Here is a 12,996-nt window from a genome sequence, read left to right as displayed (position 1 = left end):
AATGTGATATCCAACTCTTTCCCCTTCCAAACCTGAGAGCCTTCCTATAGCATGAGATGTGATATCCAAGTCCTTCCCATTCCAATCCTGAGACCCTTCCTATAGCTTGAGATGTGATATCCAACTCCTTCCCATTCCAATTCTGAGACCCTTCCTATACTCTGAGACTTGATATCTCAATGCTTCTAATACCAAACCTGAGACCCGTAATATAACATGAGATGTGATATCCAAATCCTTCCCCTTCCAAACCTTAGACCCTTCCTTTATCATGAGATGTGATATCCAACTCCTTCCCATTCCAATCCTGAGACCCTTCCGATATCATGAGATGTGATATCTCAAAGCTTCTAATATCAAACTTGAGACCCTCCCTATAGCATGAGATGTGATATCCAAGTCCTTCCCATTCCAATCCTGAGACCCTTCCTATAGCATGAGATGTGATATCTCAATGCTTCTAATACCAAACCTGAGACCCTTCCTATAACATGAGATGGGAATATCCAAACTCCTTGCCATTCAAATCCTGAGACCCTTCCTATAGCATAAAAAGGGATATCCAACTCCTTCCCAATCCAATCCTGAGACCCTTCCGATAGCAGAGACGTGATATCTCAATGCTTCTACCAAACCTGAGACCCTTCCTTTAGCATGAGATGTGATATCCAAATCCTTCACATTCCAATCCTGAGACCCTTCCTATAGCATGAGATGTGATATCTCAATGCTTCGAATACCAAACCTGAGATCCTTCCTATAGCATGAGATGTGATATCCAATTCCTTCCCATTCCAAACCTGAGACCCTTCCTATTGGATGAGATGTGATATCCAACTCCTTCCCATTCCAACCCTGAGACCCTTCCTATAGCATGAGATGTGATGTCTCAATGCTTCTAATACCAAACCTGAGATCCTTCCTATAACATGAGATGTGATATCCAACTCCTTCCATTCCAATCCTGAGACCCGTCCTATAGCATGAGTTGTGATATCTCAATGCTTATACCAAACCTGAGACCCTTCCTATAGCATGAGATGTGATATCTCAATGCTTCTAATAAAAAACCTGAGATCCTTCCTCTAACATGAAATGTGATATCCAACTCCTTCCCTTTCCAAACCTAAGAGCCTATCTATAGCATGAGATGTGATATCCAAGTCCTTCCCATTCCAATCCTTAGACCCTTCCTACAGCATGCAATATGATATCTCAATGATTCTAATAACAAACCTGAGACCCGTCCTATAGCATGAGATATGATATCCAAGTCCTTCCCATTCCAATCCTGAGACCCTTCCTATAACATGAAATGTGATATCCAACTCCTTCCCATTCCAACCTGAGACCCTTCCTATAGCATGAGATGGGATATCCTACTTCTTCCAAATCCAATACTGATACCCTTCCGATAGCATGAGATGTGATATCCCAATGCTTCTACCAAACCTGAGACCCATACTATGGCATGAGATGTGATATCAAACTCCTTCCCATTCCAATCCTGAGACCCTTCCTATAGCTTGAGGTGTGATATCCAACTCCTTCCCATTCCAATTCTGAGACCCTTCTTATACCATGAGACTTGATATCTCAATGCTTCTAATACCAAACCTGAGACCCGTCCTATAACATGAGATGTGATATCCAAATCCTTCCCCTTCCAAACCTTAGACCCTACCTTTATCATGAGATGTGATATCCAACTCCTTCCCATTCCAATCCTGAGACCCTTCCGATATCATGAGATTTGTTATCTCAATGCTTCTAATATCAAACTTGAGACCCTCCCTATAGCATGAGATGTGACATCCAAGTCCTTCCCATTCCAATCCTGAGACCCTTCCTATAGCATGAGATGTGATATCTCTATGCTTCTAATACCAAACCTGAGACCATTCCTATAACATCAGATGGGATATCCAACTCCTTCCCATTCCAATCCTGAGACCCTTCCGATAGCAGAGATGTGATATCTCAATGCTTATACCAAACCTGAGACCCTTCCTATGGCCTGAGATGTCATATACAACTCCTTCCCATTCCAATCCTGAGAACCTTTCTTTAGCATGAGATGTGATATCTCAATGCTTATACCAAATCTGAGACCCTTCCTATAGCATGAGATGTGATATCCAAGTCCATCCCATTCTAATCCTTAGACCCTTCCTACAGCATGCGATGTGATATCTCAATGATTCTAATACCAAACCAGAGACTCTTCCTATAACATGAGATGGGATATCCAACTCCTTCCCATTCCAATCCTGAGCCGCTTCCGATAGCAGAGATGTGATATCTCAATGCTTATACCAAACCTGAGACCCTTCCTATAACATGAGATGTGATATCCAACTCCTTCCCGTTCCAAACCTCAGACACTAACTATAGCATATGTGATATCCAACTGCTTCCCATTCCAAACATGAGACCCGTCCTATAGCAAGAAAGTAATATTCAACTCCTACCCATTCCAATCCTGAGACCCTTCCTATAGCAAGAGATGTGATATCCAAATCCTTCCCATTCCAATCCTGAGACCCTTCCTATAACATGAGATGTGATACCCAACTCCTTCCCATTCAAATCCTGAGACCCTTCCTATAGCATGAGAAGGGATATCCAACTCCTTCCCAATCCAATCCTGAGACCCTTCCGATAGCAGAGACGTGATATCTCAATGCTTCTACCAAACCTGAGACCCTTCCTTTAGCATGAGATGTGATATCCAAATCCTTCACATTCTAATCCTGAGACCCTTCCTATAGCATGAGATATGATATCTCAATGCTTCTAATACCAAACCTGAGATCCTTCCTATAACATGAGATGTGATATCCAATTCCTTCCCATTCCAAACCTGAGACCCTTCCTATTGGATGAGATGTGATATCCAACTCCTTCCCATTCCAACCCTGAGACCCTTCCTATAGCATGAGATGTGATGTCTCAATGCTTCTAATACCAAACCTGAGATCCTTCCTATAACATGAGATGTGATATCCAACTCCTTCCATTCCAATCCTGAGACCCGTCCTATAGCATGAGATGTGATATCTCAATGCTTATACCAAACCTGAGACCCTTCCTATAGCATGGGATGTGATATCCAACTACTTCCCATTCCAATCCTGAGACCCTTCCTATAGCATGAGATGTGATATCTCAAAGCTTCTAATACCAAACCTGAGATCCTTCCTCTAACATGAAATGTGATATCCAACTCCTTCCCTTTCCAAACCTAAGAGCCTATCTATAGCATGAGATGTGATATCCAAGTCCTTCCCATTCCAATCCTTAGACCCTTCCTACAGCATGCAATATGATATCTCAATGATTCTAATAACAAACCTGAGACCCGTCCTATAGCATGAGATGTGATATCAAACTCCTTCCCATTCCAATCCTGAGACCCTTCCTATAGCTTGAGGTGTGATATCCAACTCCTTCCCATTCCAATTCTGAGACCCTTCTTATACCATGAGACTTGATATCTCAATGCTTCTAATACCAAACCTGAGACCCGTCCTATAACATGAGATGTGATATCCAAATCCTTCCCCTTCCAAACCTTAGACCCTTCCTTTATCATGAGATGTGGTATCCAACTCCTTCCCATTCCAATCCTGAGACCCTTCCGATATCATGAGATTTGGTATCTCAATGCTTCTAATATCAAACTTGAGACCCTCCCTATAGCATGAGATGTGACATCCAAGTCCTTCCCATTCCAATCCTGAGACCCTTCCTATAGCATGAGATGTGATATCTCTATGCTTCTAATACCAAACCTGAGACCCTTCCTATAAGATGAGATGGGATATCCAACTCCTTCCCATTGCAATCCTGAGACCCTTCCGATAGCAGAGATGTGATATCTCAATGCTTATACCAAACCTGAGACCCTTCCTATGGCCTGAGATGTCATATACAACTCCTTCCCATTCCAATCCTGAGACCCTTCCTTTAGCATGAGATGTGATATCTCAATGCTTATACCAAATCTGAGACCCTTCCTATAGCATGAGATGTGATATCCAAATCCTTCCCATTCTAATCCTGAGACCCTTCCTATAGCATGAGATGTGATATCTCAATGCTTATACCAAACCTGAGAGCCTACCTATAGCATGAGATGTGATATCCAAGTCCATCCCATTCCAATCCTTAGACCCTTCCTACAGCATGCGATGTGATATCTCAATGATTCTAATACCAAACCTGAGACCCTTCCTATAACATGAGATGTGATATCCAACTCCTTCCCGTTCCAAACCTGAGACACTAACTATAGCATATGTGATATCCAACTCCTTCCCATTCCAAACATGAGACCCTTCCTATAGCAAGAAAGTAATATCCAACTCCTACCCATTCCAATCCTGAGACACTTCCTATAGCAAGAGATGTGATATCCAAATCCTTCCCATTCCAATCCTGAGACCCTTCCTATAACATGAGATGTGATATCCAACTCCTTCCCATTCCAACCTGAGACACTTCCTATACCATGAGAAGGGATATCCAACTCCTTCCCAATCCAATCCTGAGACCCTTCCGATAGCAGAGATGTGATATCTCAATGCGTATACCAAACCTGAGACCCTTCCTATGGCATGAGATGTGATATCCAACTCCTTGCCATTCAAATCCTGAGACCCTTCCTATAGCATGAGAAGGGATATCCAACTCCTTCCCAATCCAATCCTGAGACCCTTCCGATAGCAGAGACGTGATATCTCAATGCTTCTACCAAACCTGAGACCCTTCCTTTAGCATGAGATGTGATATCCAAATCCTTCACATTCCAATCCTGAGACCCTTCCTATAGCATGAGATGTGATATCTCAATGCTTCTAATACCAAACCTGAGATCCTTCCTATAACATGAGATGTGATATCCAATTCCTTCCCATTCCAAACCTGAGACCCTTCCTATTGGATGAGATGTGATATCCAACTCCTTCCCATTCCAACCCTGAGACCCTTCCTATAGCATGAGATGTGATGTCTCAATGCTTCTAATACCAAACCTGAGATCCTTCCTATAACATGACATGTGATATCCAACTCCTTCCATTCCAATCCTGAGACCCGTCCTATAGCATGAGATGTGATATCTCAATGCTTATACCAAACCTGAGACCCTTCCTATAGCATGAGATGTGATATCCAACTACTTCCCATTCCAATCCTGAGACCCTTCCTATAGCATGAGATGTGATATCTCAATGCTTCTAATACCAAACCTGAGATCCTTCCTCTAACATGAAATGTGATATCCAACTCCTTCCCTTTCCAAACCTAAGAGCCTATCTATAGCATGAGATGTGATATCCAAGTCCTTCCCATTCCAACCCTTAGACCCTTCATACAGCATGCAATATGATATCTCAATGATTCTAATAACAAACCTGAGACCCGTCCTATAACATGAGATGGGATATCCAACTCCTTCCCATTCCAATCCTGAGACACTTCCGATAGCAGAGATGTGATATCTCAATGCTTATACCAAACCTGAGATGTGATATACAAATCCTTCCCGTTCCAAACCTGAGACCCTTCCTTTAGCATGAGATGTGATATCCAGCTCCTTCCCATTCCAATCCTGAGACCCTTCCTATAGCATGAGATGTGATATCTCAATGCTTCTAATACCAAACCTGAGATCCTTCCTCTAACATGAAATGTGATATCCAACTCCTTCCCGTTCCAAACCTGAGACACTAACTATAGCATATGTGATATCCAACTCCTTCCCATTCCAAACATGAGACCCTTCCTATAGCAAGAAAGTAATATCCAACTCCTACCCATTCCAATCCTGAGACCCTTCCTATAGCAAGAGATGTGATATCCAAATCCTTCCGATTCCAATCCTGAGACCCTTCCTATAACATGTGATGTGATATCCAACTCCTTCCCATTCCAACCTGAGACACTTCCTATAGCATGAGAAGGGATATCCAACTCCTTCCCAATCCAATCCTGACACCCTTCCGATAGCAGAGATGTGATATCTCATTGCTTATACCAAACCTGAGACCCTTCCTATAGCATGAGAAGGGATATCCAACTCCTTCCCAATCCAATCCTGAGACCCTTCCGATAGCAGAGACGTGATATCTCAATGCTTCTACCAAACCTGAGACCCTTCCTTTAGCATGAGATGTGATATCCAAATCCTTCACATTCCAATCCTGAGACCCTTCCTATTGGATGAGATGTGATATCCAACTCCTTCCCATTCCAACCCTGAGACCCTTCCTATAGCATGAGATGTGATGTCTCAATGCTTCTAATACCAAACCTGAGATCCTTCCTATAACATGAGATGTGATATCCAACTCCTTCCATTCCAATCCTGAGACCCGTCCTATAGCATGAGATGTGATATCTCAATGCTTATACCAAACCTGAGACCCTTCCTATAGCATGAGATGTGATATCCAACTACTTCCCATTCCAATCCTGAGACCCTTCCTATAGCATGAGATGTGATATCTCAATGCTTCTAATACCAAACCTGAGATCCTTCCTCTAACATGAAATGTGATATCCAACTCCTTCCCTTTCCAAACCTAAGAGCCTATCTATAGCATGAGATGTGATATCCAAGTCCTTCCCATTCCAATCCTTAGACCCTTCCTACAGCATGCAATATGATATCTCAATGATTCTAATAACAAACCTGAGACCCGTCCTATAGCATGAGATATGATATCCAAGTCCTTCCCATTCCAATCCTGAGACCCTTCCTATAACATGAAATGTGATATCCAACTCCTTCCCATTCCAACCTGAGACCCTTCCTATAGCATGAGATGGGATATCCAACTTCTTCCAAATCCAATACTGATACCCTTCCGATAGCATGAGATGTGATATCCCAATGCTTCTACCAAACCTGAGACCCATACTATGGCATGAGATGTGATATCAAACTCCTTCCCATTCCAATCCTGAGACCCTTCCTATAGCTTGAGGTGTGATATCCAACTCCTTCCCATTCCAATTCTGAGACCCTTCTTATACCATGAGACTTGATATCTCAATGCTTCTAATACCAAACCTGAGACCCGTCCTATAACATGAGATGTGATATCCAAATCCTTCCCCTTCCAAACCTTAGACCCTTCCTTTATCATGAGATGTGGTATCCAACTCCTTCCCATTCCAATCCTGAGACCCTTCCGATATCATGAGATTTGGTATCTCAATGCTTCTAATATCAAACTTGAGACCCTTCCTATAGCATGAGATGTGACATCCAAGTCCTTCCCATTCCAATCCTGAGACCCTTCCTATGGCATGAGATGTGATATCTCTATGCTTCTAATACCAAACCTGAGACCCTTCCTATAAGATGAGATGGGATATCCAACTCCTTCCCATTGCAATCCTGAGACCCTTCCGATAGCAGAGATGTGATATCTCAATGCTTATACCAAACCTGAGACCCTTCCTATGGCCTGAGATGTCATATACAACTCCTTCCCATTCCAATCCTGAGACCCTTCCTTTAGCATGAGATGTGATATCTCAATGCTTATACCAAATCTGAGACCCTTCCAATAGCATGAGATGTGATATCCAAATCCTTCCCATTCCAATCCTGAGACCCGTCCTATAGCATGAGATGTGATATCTCAATGCTTATACCAAACCTGAGAGCCTACCTATAGCATGAGATGTGATATCCAAGTCCATCCCATTCCAATCCTTAGACCCTTCCTACAGCATGCGATGTGATATCTCCATGATTCTAATACCAAACCAGAGACTCTTCCTATAACATGAGATGGGATATCCAACTCCTTCCCATTCCAATCCTGAGCCGCTTCCGATAGCAGAGATATGATATCTCAATGCTTATACCAAACCTGAGACCCTTCCTATAACATGAGATGTGATATCCAACTCCTTCCCGTTCCAAACCTGAGACACTAACTATAGCATATGTGATATCCAACTCCTTCCCATTCCAAACATGAGACCCTTCCTATAGCAAGAAAGTAATATCCAACTCCTACCCATTCCAATCCTGAGACCCTTCCTATAGCAAGAGATGTGATATCCAAATCCTTCCCATTCCAATCCTGAGACCCTTCCTATAACATGTGATGTGATATCCAACTCCTTCCCATTCCAACCTGAGATACTTCCTATAGCATGAGAAGGGATATCCAACTCCTTCCCAATCCAATCCTGAGACCCTTCCGATAGCAGAGATGTGATATATCAATGCTTATACCAAACCTGAGACCCTTCCTATAGCATGAGAAGGGATATCCAACTCCTTCCCAATCCAATCCTGAGACCCTTCCGATAGCAGAGACGTGATATCTCAATGCTTCTACCAAACCTGAGACCCTTCCTTTAGCATGAGATGTGATATCCAAATCCTTCACATTCCAATCCTGAGACCCTTCCTATAGCATGAGAAGGGATATCTCAATGCTTCTAATACCAAACCTGAGATCCTTCCTATAACATGAGATGTGATATCCAATTCCTTCCCATTCCAATCCTGAGACCCTTCCGATAGCAGAGATGTGATATCTCAATGCTTATACCAAACCTGAGACCCTTCCTATGGCCTGAGATGTCATATACAACTCCTTCCCATTCCAATCCTGAGACCCTTCCTATAGCTTGAGGTGTGATATCCAACTCCTTCCCATTCCAATTCTGAGACCCTTCTTATACCATGAGACTTGATATCTCAATGCTTCTAATACCAAACCTGAGACCCGTCCTATAACATGAGATGTGATATCCAAATCCTTCCCCTTCCAAACCTTAGACCCTTCCTTTATCATGAGATGTGGTATCCAACTCCTTCCCATTCCAATCCTGAGACCCTTCCGATATCATGAGATTTGGTATCTCAATGCTTCTAATATCAAACTTGAGACCCTCCCTATAGCATGAGATGTGACATCCAAGTCCTTCCCATTCCAATCCTGAGACCCTTCCTATAGCATGAGATGTGATATCTCTATGCTTCTAATACCAAACCTGAGACCCTTCTTCTTCCCCGGAGCTTAAGCAGCATTTGGCCGATTCGAAGGAGATAGATCCTAAGAAGCTGGCCATTGCAGCAGACTTATGGGTGTCACATCGAGTGTCCCATAAGGACAAAACTCATCCTGGTAAGCAGGAGGAAGGGAAAAAGTCCAAAGATATGGAGGGTGGGGAATCTGCTAAATCTTCTTCCCATAAGGGCCACAAAAAGAAAAACAAGGGTAAGACACAAGAGAACTCACAGAGTAGTGGAGGTCCGCCTCCAAAACAGAACTCTGGTTATAATAAGCCTCCCTACGTAAACAGACCCACTGGGGCTTGTTTTTCTTGTGGAGCAACTGACCATGTGAAGGAGGATCCCCGGTGTAAGGTTAGACCTTTGGGGGTCCACTCCGCTAATCTGGCCTTCTCCTCCTACGAGGAAGAAGAGATTACAGGAGCATCCTTCTCCTCAGACTCATTTCCCAGCGGGATAGAGGCTGAGGTAGTTTTAGTGTCCCTGGGTTCCTGGGAGCCTAAAGTCGCAGAGGCTTATGCTAGGATTCCGGATAATACCAAGCACTACTTTAAAGACAGTGTGCTGATCAATGGAGTGGATACTCCAGCTCTTAGGGATAGTGGGTGCAGTCGCACTGTAGTGGATTCTACCTTGGTAGACTCAGAGGAAGTTGCCAGAGCTACTCTGATGCCCACTAAGTTGGCTGACGGCCCCCTCCGTATGTTTCCCGTGATCCCTGTAAATCTTACTTTAAATGGTACAGCAGTCAGGATTCCAGTGAGCATTCAGAGAAACGTCCCGGGAAAGGTCTTATTGGGTAATGATCTCAGAGCTTTAGGGCTCGTAGGAGACACTGCCGAAAGACCCTACACACGGTCTCAAGCACGGGCAGCATTGGCCAAGTCCAATACGCCGCCCCAGCCGAAGGGGAAACCCAAGGCGAAAGGAGTCTACAAGTCAAGACGAGGGAAAGAGAATATTCCCCCGAGCTCACCTACCACTGCGGTGGAGGAAGTTGGTCAATCGCCCGGGCCTGACGAGGAGGTGGCGATGCCTGAAGTATTCGACCCCAACGATCATCCTGAACTAAAAGACTTGTTAGTTGAAGGAGGTCCTGATAGGGACGAATTCAGTAAAGGCCAATGTGAGTGCCCATCTCTGGAAGGCCTAAGGAGACAGGCCTGCTCCCAGCTTGAAGGTGAACCTCCTGGGAAGCATAGGATTTATTGGGAAGGTGGACTCCTGTATAGTGAGCCCACAGAGTCTACAGAAGGAGACCATAGGAGGTTGGTGGTTCCCCTTGCTGTTAGGCCCTTCCTCCTGCAGTTGGCGCATGAAGTTCCCCTTGCTGGTCACCTTGGTATGAAGAGGACCAAGCAAAGGTTATCCATGCACTTCTACTGGCCCAAGATGGGGGTGCAAGTAGAAAGTCACTGCAGGAGTTGTGCCTCCTGCCAGTTGTCTGGTAAGGTTGGCGCGACAATCCAAAGCTCCGTTGGTACCGCTCCCAGTTGTGGGGGTACCATTTGAAAGGGTAGGGATCGACATCGTTGGTCCCCTTGACCCGTAAACATCCTCGGGCAATAGGTTTATCCTGGTGCTGGTTGACCATGCAACCAGGTATCCTGAGGCCATCCCATTGAAGACTGTAACTGCCAAGTCAGTTGCAAAAGCTTTACTCGGCATATTTACTAGGGTTGGCTTCCCTAAAGAAGTTGTGTCAGATCGTGGCAGCAACTTTATGTCGAAGTATATGCAAGCTATGTGGAAAGAATGTGGGGTCATCTACAAGTTCTCTTCTGCATATCACCCCCAGACCAATGGTCTGGTGGAACGTTTCAACAGAACGTTAAGCATGAGATGTGATATCCAAGTCCTTCCCATTCCAATCCTGAGTCCCTTCCTATAGCTTGAGATGTGATATCCAACTCCTTCCCATTCCAATTCTGAGACCCTTCCTATACTCTGAGACTTGATATCTCAATGCTTCTAATACCAAACCTGAGACCCGTAATATAACATGAGATGTGATATCCAACTCCTTCCCATTCCAATCCTGAGACCCTTCTGATAGCATGAGATGTGATATCTCAGTGCTTCTAATACCAAACCTGAGATCCTTCCGATAGCATGAGATGTGATATCTCAATGCTCAATGCTTCTAATACCAAACCTGAGATCCTTCCTATAACATGAGATGTGATATCCAAATCCTTCCCCATCCAAACCTGAGACCCTCCCTTTAGCATGAGATGTGATATCCAACTCCTTCCCATTCCATTCCTGAGACCCTTCTGATAGCATGAGATGTGATATCTCAATGCCTCTAATACCAAACCTGAGATCCTACCTCTAACATGAAATGTGATATCCAACTCTTTCCACTTCCAAACCTGAGAGCCTTCCTATAGCATGAGATGTGATATCCAAGTCCTTCCCATTCCAATCCTGAGACCCTTCCTATAGCTTGAGATGTGATATCCAACTCCTTCCCATTCCAATTCTGAGACCCTTCCTATACTCTGAGACTTGATATCTCAATGCTTCTAATACCAAACCTGAGACCCGTAATATAACATGAGATGTGATATCCAAATCCTTCCCCTTCCAAACCTTAGACCCTTCCTTTATCATGAGATGTGATATCCAACTCCTTCCCATTCCAATCCTGAGACCCTTCCGATATCATGAGATGTGATATCTCAAAGCTTCTAATATCAAACTTGAGACCCTCCCTATAGCATGAGATGTGATATCCAAGTCCTTCCCATTCCAATCCTGAGACCCTTCCTATAGCATGAGATGTGATATCTCAATGCTTCTAATACCAAACCTGAGACCCTTCCTATAACATGAGATGGGAATATCCAAACTCCTAGCCATTCAAATCCTGAGACCCTTCCTATAGCATAAGAAGGGATATCCAACTCCTTCCCAATCCAATCCTGAGACCCTTCCGATAGCAGAGACGTGATATCTCAATGCTTCTACCAAACCTGAGACCCTTCCTTTAGCATGAGATGTGATATCCAAATCCTTCACATTCCAATCCTGAGACCCTTCCTATAGCATGAGATGTGATATCTCAATGCTTCTAATACCAAACCTGAGATCCTTCCTATAGCATGAGATGTGATATCCAATTCCTTCCCATTCCAAACGTGAGACCCTTCCTATTGGATGAGATGTGATATCCAACTCCTTCCCATTCCAACCCTGAGACCCTTCCTATAGCATGAGATGTGATGTCTCAATGCTTCTAATACCAAACCTGAGATCCTTCCTATAACATGAGATGTGATATCCAACTCCTTCCATTCCAATCCTGAGACCCGTCCTATAGCATGAGTTGTGATATCTCAATGCTTATACCAAACCTGAGACCCTTCCTATAGCATGAGATGTGATATCCAACTACTTCCCATTCCAATCCTGAGACCCTTCCTATAGCATGAGATGTGATATCTCAATGCTTCTAATACCAAACCTGAGATCCTTCCTCTAACATGAAATGTGATATCCAACTCCTTCCCTTTCCAAACCTAAGAGCCTATCTATAGCATGAGATGTGATATCCAAGTCCTTCCCATTCCAATCCTTAGACCCTTCCTACAGCATGCAATATGATATCTCAATGATTCTAATAACAAACCTGAGACCCGTCCTATAGCATGAGATATGATATCCAAGTCCTTCCCATTCCAATCCTGAGACCCTTCCTATAACATGAAATGTGATATCCAACTCCTTCCCATTCCAACCTGAGACCCTTCCTATAGCATGAGATGGGATATCCAACTTCTTCCAAATCCAATACTGATACCCTTCCGATAGCATGAGATGTGATATCCCAATGCTTCTACCAAACCTGAGACCCATACTATGGCATGAGATGTGATATCAAACTCCTTCCCATTCCAATCCTGAGACCCTTCCTATAGCTTGAGGTGTGATATCCAACTCCT

The sequence above is a fragment of the Ambystoma mexicanum genome, chromosome 12 (genome assembly GCF_040938575.1).
Source record: "Ambystoma mexicanum isolate Mex_15411 chromosome 12, UKY_AmexF1_1, whole genome shotgun sequence".
Classification (NCBI taxonomy): domain Eukaryota; kingdom Metazoa; phylum Chordata; class Amphibia; order Caudata; family Ambystomatidae; genus Ambystoma; species Ambystoma mexicanum.
This window is presented reverse-complemented; position numbering follows the sequence as displayed.